The sequence below is a fragment of the Equus asinus genome, chromosome 16 (assembly GCF_041296235.1).
Source record: "Equus asinus isolate D_3611 breed Donkey chromosome 16, EquAss-T2T_v2, whole genome shotgun sequence".
Lineage (NCBI taxonomy): Eukaryota > Metazoa > Chordata > Mammalia > Perissodactyla > Equidae > Equus > Equus asinus.
The window spans coordinates 9,026,769-9,033,429 of NC_091805.1; positions in this window are offsets into that span (position 1 = coordinate 9,026,769).

A 6,661-nucleotide genomic window follows, 5' to 3' on the forward strand; every position below is an offset into this window, starting at 1 on the left:
ATTTTTTTTTGAATGTGGGATGCTACCACAGCATGGCTTGATGAGTGGTGGGTAGGTCTACACCCAGGATCTGAACCTGTGCACCTGAGGCTGCTGAAACAGAGCACACGAACTTAACCTACCACTGTGCCACCAGGTGGCCCCTCATCTATATTCTCCAAAGATGATGGATATAGAATTCTATATAGAAAGATTCCATATAGAATATAGAATACTAGGCTGATAGTGTCTTTCAGTAGACACATCACTTGACAGGGATGTTCTGAGAAATGTGGTGTGAGGCAATTTTGTCATTGTTTGAACATCATAGGGTGTACTTACACAAACCTAAATGGTATAGCCTACTACACACCTAGGCTATATGCTACTAATACTAATGCTACTTACAGGGCTGTCATCCACGCGGCCCATGGTTGACTGGAACGTCATTATACAGCACATGACTGTACTTTTAAAGATATTCCAGCTTCTTCTGGTTTGCATTGCTTCTGACAGTGTCGGCCATCATTCTTACCACTGTTCTGTATGAATGTCATTTTCTCCACTTTTTTTCCCTCTTGATCACAGACTTAAGCAATTTGATTATGAATAGTTTTACTGTAACTTTCTTCATTTTCTATGCTTGGGGGTTCTTAAGAGCTTCTTGCATTTGTGGTGGTTTCGTTAAACTCATCTGAAGACTTGTAGGACATACTAGGGATCTTCAGATGTATGCACCTCTCCTCTGGTACTGTCCACATGAACCTTAGAAGCCTTGTCCCTTCCATCTTGACTCAGGGAGATTGCAAGTTTCCACCCAGGCGATTCCCTGAGATGTGTCTTACAAACTCTCAAGGGAGTAAGTTGGCAGCATTCAATAGCGTTCGGTGTTTCCCTGTTCTCCGGCCTTATGTCCAAATGTACTGAAAAACGCTGTTTAATATGTCTAGTTTGTTGCAGGTGGAAAGGTAAATCTTGGCCTGAAGCAGAAGTTCTCCACTCTTATTTTTAGTATTCCTCACTTTCTACTTTGATCTATTTCCTATATTCTTGAAATGGAAACTTAGATAATTGGCTAAACTTTATTTCTAATACAACTTCAAAGTTACACATTTCCTTCTAAGCACTGCTTTAGCTGACCACCACACTACTGATAATTGTATTTTCATTATCATTCACTCAGAATTTTTAAAATTTTGTCATTTCTTCTCTGACCCACATTTAATGCCAAATTTTTACTTTCTAGTTTTGATTCCTAGTTTAATTCCACTTTGGTCAGAATTGATTTTCTGTGATAGAAATCTTTTGCGAATTGTATATGTCAACAGTTTGTGTGTGAATGGTGCACATGCAGTTGGCTGCAGAGTTTTGTAATTATCAATTAGGTCAAAATGGTTGTGGTGTTCACATATTCTATATGTTTTTTTTCTGAGAAAGGTACATGATTTCTAACTATGTGGATCTACTTGTCCTTTCTGTTCCATCTACATTTTTAAGTTATTGAGTATACACAAGTTTATGATTATTACCGTACTGTTAAATTGACCCCTTTATCATTATGAACCGTTCCTCTTTCTCTTTAAATACTTACTGGCTTAGTTGTGCTTTATATTAATATTGCCACATTACATATTGGTTAATATTGCATAGTAACTTTTTCCACCTTATTTTCAACCTATGGTCTTATTCTGAAAGTATAGCTTATAAACATACAATGAGGTTTTGTGATTTTTATCTTAATCCATTTTGATAATCTCTAATTTAATTGGTGTGTAATCAGCATTTAATTACTTATATAAAGGCCTGATGTATTTCATGTTTTAAATTTCTCTTTAAGAAAACCTTGTTTGTAATAATCAAATTTTCATTATCCTATTTTTCTCTTCTATTAACTTTCTGCATTTATTCTTCTTTTAGTGGTTATTGTAGAGATTAAATATGCTTCTTTGACTTATTAAAGTCTATCTTAAATTACTTTTACCATTTCTTGAGGTATAGATCTTGTACAATGATTTAAATCACTTACCTCTTTTCTCATGTTACTTTTGTAATTTTACTTCCATGTTTTAAACCCCACAAAACTTCTTTGGTTTTAGTCATATATTTACCCCCAAATTTAGTACTATATTGTTGTGATTAGACAAATGTAACTTTAATCTGCTTAAGCAAGCCTTCTCTCACAAATTTTCTGCTCCCATCAAGTATGCCTTTCTATTCTCCAAGCAGCAGCCAAACTTGTTTACATTAAAACTAACACTACTTCACACCTTTCATTGTTCTCCAGCTGTTCTTAGAACACAACTCAAATTCCTTTCCATGGCCTCCAAGCCTTGCGTGCGTGATAGGGCCTCTGTCTCTACCACTTATCTTAGGCCATTTTCTCATTAAGCCACATACCAGCTTCAGACTCAAGCAACTCGGGCACAGATCTTTTAAGCATTATGGATAATTTTCCTGACTTGTAGGTCTCCTACTCATCATCCTATCTAATGGAGTATACACCCACCCCTACTTTTTATTTCCTTCATAGGAAAAACTTGTAATTATTTTACAAATACTTGCTTCAATGTAAGGTACACTAGAATACCTTGCTATTTCACCATCTAATCATTAACTAGTGCACTGTCTAGCATGCAGTAGACTCAATCAACATTTAACTGAATAAACATAATTCTTTAGTATGTTCTAAATATTGATGCTGCCAAATTACCCTCTAAAAGGTAACTCATTCAATGATGAAAAAAAGATTTTACAACAATGAAGAGAGATTTTGAATCAAAAAGCCCGAGCAAATACAATCAAAATGGCACTGACACAGAATCCAATGATTTGCCTAAAATGAATGTTCAATGTGTTAAACACGTCTCTGTAATTCTTGAAAGACGACTTTTACGTCTGAACTATAATAAATTGACATTTCCTTTTCTTTCCCACTTTCCAGACATATCATCCTTCAAATGCAGAGGCATCAGAGGTTTGCGACTTTCCAATTGGTTTACCAAGCTCACAGCTCAAACATGTTATATGTCTCATGTCAGTCATCATTTGCTTCAAAATGTAGTTGATCATGGTCAGGTACTTGCTTTAGACCTCGAAAAAGAATGCTTTATGAAAAGCCTTACTTCAACCTCATTTCCATCATCAACTCTGGAAAAATATAAAAACATAACTATTACAGGTGAAATGTCCCAATCTTCGCTCAGCACTTTCCATCCTAGGGTTTTAGTCCTGCAGGTTCTGCAGCACTGGGTACGTAGCCTGAGAAGTATTGTGGTCTTCACTTCTGGTAGAGTATGAACTAACCACTTTTTGACCATTCCTTCTTGGTAATTCTAATGCAGCAGTAACAATGACAATTCTAAGTGTGACAGAGGGCAATACAATCTTGTAATTGCAATCACACCATTATCAAAGGTGCAAATATTTACTAGTCTCTGATTACAGTCACTAATATGACATCAAAATTCTTGAGCTCTAATAGCCAGTTTTCAAATTACAACAGTACAGATGATTTATTTTCTCTGCTCCAAATTTTGATGTCAAGTATTAATCACTGAAAAGGCAACATTTTCAGTTTTGAGGTCAACACCTTGATTAGCGGTAATAATGTCACTAAGGATTAATATAATATGCATGTCCCTCCTAACAGCTAGTGCTATGTACGTAAGTCCAAGTAAACATCCAAATCATTTTTGCCAATAAAATGTACTTCACTGGTGTAGTTACCAAACACTAACATATTCAATGCTATTTTCTTCTATAAAAGCTTTTAAGCCTTAATACAACTATTACTTAATTTGGTTATAACTAGACCAAATATGCATAATATGCCTATTGTTCTAAAGACCTAAGTAAATTTATAAGACAGTATCTTAATATATACTGAGCCATTTTGGACTCTATTATCTGATCCTACAATCAGAATAGTGACGTAAACTATTTTTTAATTCATTACTTATTTTGCACCCTATTGCACTTAGTTCAAGAGTCATACACAATCAAGGAACTCAATTTACCAATTCATAGTGAAATTGCTTCGGTTAATATTGTTGCAGAGGCATGTTATGAATAAATTAAAAGTTGACCAAAAGTCTTACTTTCAGCATAATAACTTTTAGTGCTTCTGTCCCTGGTAATAGCAAAAGAATCTAAAGAGATTTCAAAATGTATGCTGGTGAGGCTGACCTATCTCAGTTGTTTGCAATAAGCACAGGTGGGTAAACTTTAAAAAAGAACAGTGAAGACAGTGAACTTTTTATTTTTATATAAAATAACTGTTTATTTACATGCAATTTCTAGAGATTCAATACTACACTGAAGCATAGCTGGGCTGATAACTCCAAACCTCTTTCAGCTCATGGAGAAATGGAATTATTTTAATGGAAAAAAGATGTTCCTTGAGACTCGAGTTTGATAACTGGTTTCCATTCTGTTGTATCTTGAAATATGTAACTTAAGAATAAAAACTCCGCCAGCAACCATAAAATGTTTTCCAGTCAAGAATAAGCATTTATTCTTTTTAGTATTGGGAAAAATACAATGGATCAAAACCTCTTAAAAAACCGAACAGACGTTAACTGACTTCCTTGTCAAACACTGAATGCTTGCTATGACAGAGACTGTTCTGTAGGCTAGGAATATTGGGGAAAGACAAGGCCTTTCAAGAAATTCACCTAATTCCTACAGAAACTCAGAGGAACCAGGGATGGCTGTGGGGCGTGTGCAGGGCATTCTAGGCATAGCAAACTTGTACAACGATGAAAATCTATCACAAGTAGTCCAGCATGGCTCATGTGGCTAGTGTATATAGGCTGTGTGCACAATGCTGGACTTGCGGGGAGGAGGGGAAAGAAAGAAAGAATACTTAATAAAAATCATGACATTTTCATGATATATAAAAGGATTTTAGTTTAATTCTGGAAGCCATGGGAAGGTACTGAAAGGTTTTAAGCAAAGAAATGACATGAAAAGAATTGCTTATTAACAAGACCATTCTCCTATCAGAGTGATGAAAGGATCACTGCTTGCTGAAACAAATTTTTAGCAAATATTATGGAAAAGCTAACTATGGAAAACCTACTATATGCTATACAGGACTTGAGGCCAGATGACCATTTAGGAGACAACTGCAGTATCTTAGTTTATACACTAAAGAAGTGGCAGCAGTAACGGAGCAGTGTGGGTTTGAGGCTTAAGAGAGAGATCAATTCCAGGTAAATCAGATTTGGTTTGGAGTGCGGAGGCAAAAGAAATCTAAGAGGATACCCAAGTTCCCGATAATGTTGTTTATCAATGTGAAATACATTACTGGTTTTGGTGGACAGATAGTTTGAGAATTGAGCTATTGAAACTGACTGACATTTAAAGGGAGATAAATAGCAGGCAGTTAGAGATATGGATCTGGTGCTATAGAAAGAAGTAAGTAGAAAATTAACATTTGATTATTAGTATGTATGAAATAACACCAGCTCGAGGTAAAAATATAGCCAATACTTGCTGTAAACTTATGTGCCAGACATAAAGAACATCATCCCCAGGGTTGCCATACAGTTACCATGAAGCAAAAACTCCAATCAGGCACTTAGGACTCCAAGGGAAAAAAAATAGCAATCAATTGTCACTGCCAATTCTACCACTGGATCACAGCCATCACAGCAAACTGTACTTCACATCACATTCAGGTTGGAAGTACTCAGCTTTTGTGATGGCCCTACTGATAACAGGATACAGATGTTTCCTTCTGGGGGTAGGTACAAGACTGTTCAGAGTGCAACACTGCAGTCTTAGACTCATTGTTTTCAAGTTGTCCAACGTGGTCCAGTTTAATTCTGACAGCATTATTATGAGGGTTCCTTTTTAAGATTTCCCAGAGTCACAGTATTTTGTGGTCCCCTAAAAATATGATCAAACCTTGAGACTTCGGAAATTAGCTCAGCTTATTTATCTATAAATGTGTCCTGTAAGACTCCTCAAGTCAACTCCTTAAGTTTTGCCTTTTCATTCAGGTAAGACTGATTCTTCCCATTTTAACAGACTTTATTTCTACTATGAAGTATTTTCTAAGAGCACTCTCCTACGAGACTGAGGTTACAGGAAACGGGTTGTCCTACACGTTTAGCTTCAAATTCAGGTCGTTTTTACTTCCTTCAACAGTAATGCTATATAGCCTTACTCATAATCTTCTTAGATATATTTTAATCATTCATTAAAAATATTTGGGAATTTACCTTGTTATTGTAAATATTTTTCTTATGCTACTACCTTTTATTTTGCTAAATACAAACATTTAGGGACCATTACTTAGTACATCTTTTAAAAACTGTGTGTAATCTACAACACTCTCTACCCTTCTGTAAGGACCCATGTGGTTCACTGTGGCTGGAAAAAAAATGGTAATGTGTTTATGGTCACTCTTAGTGACTACAAACTTGGCTCTAACACTACCTGGATTCATCCTTTCTGGTACTATAATGAACTGTCAAGGCTCCTATTTAACATCGAAGCTCCCATCACCACCACCACGGTTCTAGATCCCACTGCCTCATCTACTTGATGATACTTCAACGATTCTTCCCTCCCTCTCTATCGTCTATTTTCTGTTCCATTGGAGAATGGAGGCATGTCAAACGACGTAGGAGCCAACCTGAAAGAACTCCCAATGGCCAAAGTTGGAACAATTTGA